Genomic DNA, 9,926 nt, shown 5'->3' on the forward strand with positions numbered 1-9,926 from the left:
GCAAACAATGCTGGGAAATATAGAACCTGTAGACACAAGCCTCCCCAAACCAACTCTATACAGTAGAAAGGGAGCATGCATTTGTGATGGGCAAACACATCTTTTATGTTTTTGCACACCAAATATCTCTATAAATACTGAATATACACACTGTCCCTCACACTGAATACACACACCCCCACTCAAGGGAAACATCCAAAATTCCCATGTAGTTACTACATGGAACTCAAATCTAGATCCCAGTAGATGCACAGTCCTCTCCACTAGTACATGTGGCTTTTCATGATCTAGTGACCTATCAACTCAGAAGATAATTTGACCTGTGCACACACACACTGCATAGTGATGACCAAAGGGAGAAAACCTACAATAAATTCTTTCACTTGGAAAAGGAAAGAACAGGGTCACTGGTCAATAGCAGCGATAACAATCCTACAAGTAGGCACTGTGAAATCTCTGCTTTGGAAGTGAGGATCTCCTTGTCCACTATCCACGTAGACTCTGGGACTCTGAATGGTTGGGGGGAGGGGACTGTAGGATGGAAGGAGCCTGAATCCTTAAATCACCCTCTTGGAATGCTGCCCACTCTACATCTGCATTGAATTCTTGTGTCTGAGAGGGGTAAATTCTATTTTGTTAAGCTCCTGCTATTTTGGGATTTCTTTCCTACAGCACTGAATATTACCTTAGCTAATACAGGTGACACAGAAGTATAATGTTGCCAAACGACAACCAAATCCAACATAAGTACATTGGCTTACTAGGTGGGGAGCAGGTGGTGAGGCTAGAAAAATGAAGGACCACGTTAAGCAAGGATAAAACATTTGATCACTATATTGTCTTCTATGCCTACTGAGGCTGATTTCTAGGTGAAGAGGTTGGAAGACAGAATGATGATGGTGTGGTTTTGTACTTTTTGTTACATTTAGCAAGGTATAGAACCCAGAGGTAAGCTCAAGCTGGAATTGGCTGGTTGCCATTTGTAACCATGTGGATGGAGCTAGGAGAATACTATGCTAAGCGAAATACGTCCGTCAGAGAAAGTCAAATACCATATGATTGACTCATATGTGGAATTTAAGAAACAAAACAAATGTGCAAGGAGACCAAAAAAGGGAGAGAGAGACAAACCAAGAAACAGATTCTTAACTATGGAGAATAAACTGGTGGTTACCACAGGGGAGGTGGGTGGGGGGATGGATTAAACAGATGATGGGGACGAAGGAGGGTACTTGTGATGAGCACCTGGTGACATGGAACTGTTGCATCACTAGATTGTACACCTGAAACCAATATTACACTGTATGTTAACTAACTGGAATTTGAATAAAAATGTAAAAATTAATAATAATAAAATATAGGTCTGTCACAAATCGCAAGTGTAGAGTTCCATCCAAGCCTGCCTATCTCAACATAGCTGCCGTCATGTTGGAAGAAGAGAATGGGGGGGGAGGTGCAAAGAAACATCAAAGCTTGATCATTGTGACTATTATGACAAAGATTGTTTTCAGGCAAACAAAACTGACCAGAGAAAATTAGTAGTCTACTAATTTTTTTTTAAGGAATTGTCCACCTAAAAAAAAAATTACAAACCAGACTGAAAAAGCCTTTAACTGTTTAGACTTAAACCTTGGGTTTTGAAACTTGCATTGGCAGTGTAGAACATGTGAAAATGGCAAAACTTCCCCAAAGATTTGGTACCCCGATCCCCCCAAAAATGGAGTATAACAGACCAAGAAGAAACTTTTTTTTGGCCCAGATGGCTTCACACTGGTTAATTCTCCCAAAGATTTAAGGAAGAAACAATTCAAACTTTACATCAACTATCCCAGAGTACAGAAAAAGAAGCCAATTCCCAACTTACAACCTTGATTTGAAAACCTGCTAAAGACATTATAAAAAAAAGAAAAAACTTATAGGCCAATCGCACTTTTCCTATAGTGAACATATGTCTAAAAATCCTAAAAGTTAACACACAAAAAAATTCTTCCGTGTCAAAAAATAACAGAAAACAAGGTGGGTTATTACGGTAATTGAATCTGGTCCAACATCCAAATTTATTCAGTGAGAATTATCATATTAACCAAATTAAAAGAAAATCCTATAATTATCTTAATATATGCAAATATTTGATGAAATTTAACCTCTTAATTGTAACAAAATGTATAAAAATGATAATAAAAGTGTGATTTCTTAGCCTTACAAAAAGTATCCACCAAAAAAGTACAGCGTATTAACAGTGAAACGTTTAATCATAGGGCACCTGGGTTGAGTGTCTGACTCTCAGTTTTAGCTCACATCATGATCTCATTCGTGGGTTTGAGCCCCACATGGGGCTCTGCAATGACAGTTGCAGAGCCTGCTTCAGATTCTGTGTCTCCCTCTCTCTGCCCCTCTCCCACTCGCTCTGTCTCTGTCTCTCTCTAAATAAATAAAGTTAAAAAAAAAAATTCCCTCTGTAATTGGGAACAAATCAAGAATGTCCACTGTCTCAGCTTTTATTTGAAATCAAATGATCTATCCAGTGCAATCAGACAATGAAAAGGCAATATAAAAATTGAAAAGAACAAAAAAACTATCGTTATTTGCTTTGGATGTGACTATCAATCTACAAAAGTCCAAGGAACTTAAATTATTAGAATTAATGATGTATCAAGCATGTGGACTGTAAAAAAAAAAAAAAAAAGAAAGGGCTGCAATTGTTTCAGCTTCCTTCAACAACAAATGGGGTCTGTTTCTGCACCCTTTGAGCATGGGCTGGCTTCGTGACTTCCATCGTCAAAACAATGCAGGAAAATCAATACGGTATGATGTCCAACATGAGGTTTTTGCTTGCTTCTACTTTCACGCATGGAATCCTGCCTCTTCACGAACAAGGCTGATGCTAACCTGCTGGTGGATGAGAGACCATGTGGAAGAACACGAAAACATGCTAATTGGCCAGTTCCCAGCCACTCCAGGAGGCAGCAGCAGCTACACGAGTGAGCCCCATTCGAGATTAGACAAGCCTAACTCATGCAGCAGAACCATTCAGCTGAGCCCAGACCAAATTGTCAACCCAGAGAATTTAAGAGATAAATAGTTTTAATCCACTAATATAGGCGTTCTTTGTTATGTGGCAAATGCCACCTGATGTAAGGCGGCTTTGAAAACAAAGATGTTATAAAAAAAATATATGTGAAAATCTTAAAAAAAAGAAAAAAAGACTATTTAAAATACAGAATGCTCCATAACGTAAAAATTACAAGTAGCCTCCGGCCTTGATGGGCTGCAAGGAAGCAAGGAAGAGAGGGAGGGAGAGAGAGACAAAGAGAGAGAAAGGAAAAGGGGGGGGGGAAGGGAGAAGAGAAGAAAGAAGGAAGAAAGGAGAGATAAAGAAAAAGAAAACTGAAAAAGCTTGATTGAATAATAATAATAATAATAATAATAATAAAAAAACACATCTGACTGATGGCAAAGGAAAGCTACCCAAGCAATCAGAATTTTGAGGGATCAAGATGCTGGAGAGAAGAGAAACTCCGTGAAATGAGCTTGGTGTTTTTACTACTAATCCTTGGAGAGTTTTAAATGCTCAGAGATGCTGACAACAGTAGAACATGGCTAATGGCTGCCAAGTTGCAGAGAAGCAGAATAGACCAGAATTTATTTATTTATTTTTTTTAATTTTTTTTTTCAACGTTTATTTATTTATTTTTGGGACAGAGAGAGACAGAACATGAACGGGGGAGGGGCAGAGAGAGAGGGAGACACAGAATCGGAAGCAGGCTCCAGGCTCCGAGCCATCAGCCCAGAGCCTGACGCGGGGCTCGAACTCACGGACCGCGAGATCGTGACCTGGCTGAAGCCGGACACTTAACCGACTGCGCCACCCAGGCGCCCCTAGACCAGAATTTAAATGTCAGACGGCACAGCGTGCCTGGGTGGCTCACTCTGTTACGCATCAGACATTGGCTCAGGTCATGATCTCACAGTCTGTGAGTTCGAGCCCCACACTGGGCTCCACACTGTCAGTTTGGGATTGGGATTCCGTCTCCCTCTCGTTCTCTGTCCCTTCCCCACTTGTGCGCGTGCCTGTGTGTGTGCGCACGCTCTCTCTCTCTCTTTCTCTCTCTCTCTCTCAAAATAAACAAGTAAACTTTAACATGTTACATGGTTGGAAGAAAACTACTGGACTTTAGGGTGACCAAGGAGCCAGAGGGAAAGATTATAGAGAAAGAAGTACAGAGAAGAAAGCCTAAAGCTCTGGAAGCCAATTTCAACACAAACCAGTCAACAACTCACAAACAGCTGGGTTTGAGAGGCAGACAAGCTCATATAAAGTGGCTGCTAAGAGACTGAAAAACCAAGCATAGTTCTCATCAGCATCATATGTGGGAGAGAAAACAGTAAGAGTCCCAATTTTGGTGGGGAGGTCATAGAAAGTAGCCTCATGTGGGGCCCCTAAGGCCATACTCTACAAATAAGGGCAAACCAGAAATAGAGACCAGGCTCTACACAGACGAAAATCCAGACTGGAGCCATCTGAGTCCCTTTCAGATTTAACTGATACACTACTATTCTACTCATCTACCTTTAGCTAATGAAAACCTTCTCTGGCAAAAAGTAATCAGCCACAGCTTCTATAATTGTTCATATACGATTCCTAGCAATTAAAAAGTAGCAGAGATACAGAGAAACAGTAGAAAAGTATTTTGTTTGAAATAAGACAGCCTCAAGGGACTAGATATTGGCGTTATCAGGAGTGGACTTTAAAATGTAATTTGGGGCACCTGGGTAGCTCAGTTGGTTAAGCGTCTGACTTTAGCTCTGGTCATGATCTCCCAGTCCGTGAGTTTGAGCCCCGGATCGGGCTCTGTGCTGACGGCTCAGAGCGTGGAGCCTGCTTCGGATTCTGTGTCTCCTGCTCTCTCTGCCCCTCCCCCACTCATGCTCTGTCTCTGTCTCTCAAAAATGAATAAACATTAAAAAAATTTAAAAAAATGATCATTCTAATTTATACGTTCAAAAACTAGATGACCAAGATTGGGAATTTTGCTGAAAAACCAGAAACAAATAAAAGAAGACTTTTAGAACTGAAAATACAATTACTGAAATTAAGAAAACAATAGATGAAATAAAAGATTAGACAAAACTGAAGAGATTTGTGAATTTGATCTGTGAATCAGAAATTAGGCCAGCAGAAAATCTCTAGGCTGAAACCAAAGATAAAGAGGGATGGCAAATACAGACATAGAGGTGAAAGAAGTGTGGACTTGTGATGCCTGGGTGGTTGAGTCGGTTAAGTATCTGACTTTCGGCTCAGGTCATGATCTCTCAGTTTGTGAGTTCAATCCCTGTGTGGAGCTCTGTGCTGACAGCTTGGAGCCTGGAGACTGTTTCAGATTCTGTGTCTCCCTCTCTCTGTTCCTCCCCTGCTCATGCTCTGTCTCTCTCTCTCTGAAAAATAAATAAAAATTAAAAAAAAAAAAGAAAGAAAGAAATGTGGACTTAAAATTATCTAACATAAGGGGGAGCCTGGGTGGCTCGGTGGGTTAAGCACCCAACAGTTGATTTCGGCTCCCATGGTTCGTGGGTTCAAGCCACGCATCCCAGATGTCCTAGAAAAGAGGGCTAGAAAAGAAGAAAAGAGAAACTGAGGCAGGAGCAATATTTGAAACTAATTTTCAAGAATTTTTCCAAAGTAATTCAAGCTGCTGATTCGAGAAACAATACAAATGACAAGACAAAAGCACACTTTGCTAAATGATAGTAAAAAACCACTGAAAACCAATGACCAGAGGAAATCTTAAAACCAGCCAGAGGGGTGAAAAAGTCACATTATTTTCAAAGGAGAAAAAAAAATTGGCAACTGACTTCTTACAGAAACTATGGAAGTCAGAAAACAATGAAATGATATTTCAAAGTCCTAAAGCAAACAAAAATCCTAGAGTTCTATACGCAATAAAAAAATCTTTGGGTCACCTGGGTGGCTCAGTCGGTTGAGTGTCAGACTTCGGCTCAGGTCATGACCTCACCATTGGTGAGTTCAAGCCCCGTGTCAGGCTCTGTGCTTACAGCTCAGAGCCTAGAGCCTGCTCCGGATTCTGTGTCTCCCTCTCTCTCTCTGCCCCTCCCCTGCTCTCTGTCTCTCTCTCTCTCTCTCTCAAAAATAAATACACATTAAACAAATTTTTAAAAAAAATATTTCAAAATTGGGGGCACCGTGGGTGGCTCAGTTGGTTAAGCGGCCAACTCTTGATTTCACCCCAAGTCATGATCTCACGGTTTGTGAATCTGAGCCCTGCATTGGGCTCTGTGCTGACAGTGTGGAGCCTGCTTGGGATTCTCTCTGTCCCTGTCTCTCTGCCCCTCCCCTACTAGCATGCATGCACACTCTCTCTCTGTCAAAAATAAATAAAACATTTAAAAAATCTTTCAAAATTGAAGGCACAATAATATTCCGGGGGGGGGGGGGGGTGAACCTGAGAGAATTTTTCACAGCATATCCCCATTCAAAGAGATAAAAGCAAGGAGGCTTTAAGCCACCAGAAAGGATCCCCAGATAGAGAAAGAAAAATTCAGGAAAGTATGAAAAGTAATAGGAAAAAAAAAAGTTGTGATAGATAAAAAAAATATTTATTTCACTAAGCAACAAAAATAATGACTTACAGAATTTAAAATATATGAAAGCATAGACATCAAGAGGGAGTAAATAGGGTTTTCGGGTATTTATATTTTCTAGGATTTGGTAAAAACCACAAATTAATATTAGGTATTAATAAATTCATCATGATAAATAATGTTCACTAAATTCTACACATGAAACTAATATTACACTGTATGTTAATCAACTGGAATTTAAATAAAATATGGGAAAAAAGATAAATAATATATAACTAATAAGCTAATTGAGAATTTCTTCTATAGATAAAAAAGGAGAATTTCTATATTTTTATTATTTTTTATTTATTTCTTTATTTTAGAGAGAGAGGGCACATGAGTGGGGGAGAGAGAGAGAGAGAGAGAGAGAGAGAGAATCTCAAGCAGACTCTGCCCTCAGCATGGAGCCTGTTGTGGGGCTCAATCCCAAGACACTGGGATCATGACCTGAGCCAAAATCAAGAGTCAGATGCTCAACTGACTGAGTCACCCAGGCACCCCGAGAAGAAATTGTAATAATAATTAGCTGATGAGTCCAAAGAGAGAAAGAACAGTGCATATAATGGTAGACCCAACAGAAAACAAATAAGTGCATGACTGATGAAACTGTAAACTAAATCATCCCACACTTCTCTTTACAAACCCCAAGACTTCCCCTTGCCCTTAAGATAAAATCCTCTTTCTGGGATCTCACCTGTTCTCACTTCCTTTGTTTCTGACTTCCCTCTAGACTTATGGCTTCTCTGACCTTTGTGTCAAACTTTCCCCTTGGGGCCTTGCACTCACTCTGCAGCCTTAAGGGCTCTCTTCCCATAGATTTCCAAGACTGGCTGGGCTCTAATGTTCCCTCCTCAGTACAGTCCCCCATGATTGTACTACCATTTTAATCCAACCATATAGTCCTTCCCGATGCTATCACTTCACAGTTGTTTTAGTTTTTGCCTTCATAGCATTGATTCTCTGTGAATTTATCTTGGTCATTTATTTTTTCACTGCATGATGGTTTTTCTACTCTAATCCAACCTCTGTAGAAACAAGGACTTTATCTGTGTCTGGTCTCCATCTAATCCCAGCATATAAAACCGTGCAGGGAACATGATATGCATCAAGTAAAGATTGTTGATTCGATGAGTGAAATGTCTGTTAAGTGGCTAAAGCATCCCAGACTGTCTTTAAAAATATACGTTCCCCAAACCCCAGAAGTTACTATTCCACTGTTCTTTGTATTCATCATATGACTTCTAGGATATTGGGTCGGAGCCTAAGTAGCACATTTTTTTTTTTTTTTTTTTTTATTTATTTATGGGACAGACAGAGACAGAGCATGAACGGGGGAGGGGCAGAGAGAGAGGGAGACACAGAATCGGAAACAGGCTCCAGGCTCCGAGCCATCAGCCCAGAGCCCGACGCGGGGCTCGAACTCACGGACCGTGAGATCGTGACCTGGCTGAAGTCGGACGCTTAACCGACTGCGCCACCCAGGCGCCCCCCTAAGTAGCACATTTTAAGAAGACTTTGGAAATCTGGAGTTTGGATTTTTATCTTAAGCGCAATGGGAGAAATATACAAAACTTCAAATACTTGGAGTTGTTTTCAGGAAGAATAGACATAGTTTTCTCCAGGGAACAGAACTGTGAATAAGTAGAGGCACAAGGGAATGTGGTATAAGCTACCATCAGAATGAGGACACTCCTGGGGCGCCTGTGTGGCTCAGTTGGTTAAGCGTCCGACTTCGGCTCAGGTCATGATCTCGCGGCTCATGAGTTTGAGCCCCACATCAGGCTCTGTGCTGACAGCCTGGAGCCTGCTTCGGATTCTGTGTCTCCCTCTCTCTCAGCTCCTCCTCTGCTCACGCTGTCTCTCAAAAATAAATAAATGTAAAAAAAAAATTAAAAAAAAAAAAAAAGAACGAGGATACTCCAAATGAAATATGCTGGTCCTGGAGGCACAAATTTTGTTGATCGTTGAGATGATTGAAGCTAATACTAGCACCTATTAGGGATGCTGTACCCAGCATTTCTGCACAAGTGAGAAGTTGGCCAAAAGAGCTTTAAATCTCTTTTAATTCCGTTTCCATTCTACAGTACTACATAATGGTCTTCGCCATTAAGTTTATACAAAGTAAAAACCATTTGTGGCGACACTTTCCTTAATTGTAAAGGGTCACTATGGTATTTGTGCATTATTCTGCTTCCTTTCAAACTTCCCTTGATGTCTGATTCTATGCATTGTGGTAGGAGGCTTTCCAGAACTGTGGGGTCCTACTTTGCTGCTTGTGTAGCTGCAATCTGGCTGCCTTCTTCTAGGCTCTGGCGAGGACCTTTTTAAATGAGTCACAGTGACCACCTAATTTTGTATAATTCCAATGCTTATTTTATTCAATTTTGTGGTAAAAGACTTACAAAATGTTAGTTAACGACCGGCTCCATTCTTTCTACCCATGGAGGTGGGGGTGAGGAAGTTTCTTGGGCAAGGAGGATGATTTCAGCATCACTTTTCTTAAATTCATCATCCTTATCTGATGGCTGCTAAAGTGATATGATAAAATTTATCTTTTTATTGTTGTTTCCTCTTCCCATATCTTAGATGGGAAGAGATGTTATAAATTTATGGGATTCCACAAGTGGACACCTAGGATTTCATGGTGGTGAACATGCTACCTCTTATAAAACTGAGACAGAAAGTTGGATCTTTCTAGCCTGGGGCCTCTTGTTTTTCCTATCTCTTTTCTTTTTCTCTGATCTGCATCCACTGCCTAAGATCAGATTCACATAATATCTTACAGGTGCTAATATAGTTTGATTTTTCTCATAATTACTCTCAAGCCTCCTGTGTCTGTCCTGGTCAATTAACCCTAACTATTGTGTTGGTGTAATCTAATCAGGTCACTCCCCTGCTCAAAACTTCCTGCCTCCTGTTTCCAGAGGCATGAAGTCCAGGAGCTCTGGCCGGACATGCCAGGTCTTTCACAATCAGACCACAATTTGCCAGGCCTGCCTTATCTGGGGCTAATCCTTATCAAGTTACAGGCTTTCCCAAATCCCACCTCTGGCTTTTGCTTATTGGATTTCCCTTTTATCCTCATCTCTAAGTCTTTCTCATGTTGAAGGGAACAGGAGAATGTGCAAAGGGGGATGGTTAGAATTCTCGCAAATGGCAGAAAATTAAAACTGAGGGGGTGGGTGTCGGGCGTGAAGGGAGTTTTAGGCTTAAGATACTAGGAAGAGATTTCGATAAACTTCAGAGGAATATGTTTTTCAGATTTAGCCTGGCATAAAAGCATAAGG

This window comes from Puma concolor, chromosome B1 (genome assembly GCF_028749965.1).
Source record: "Puma concolor isolate L17-30 chromosome B1, mPumCon1.1.hap2, whole genome shotgun sequence".
NCBI lineage: Eukaryota > Metazoa > Chordata > Mammalia > Carnivora > Felidae > Puma > Puma concolor.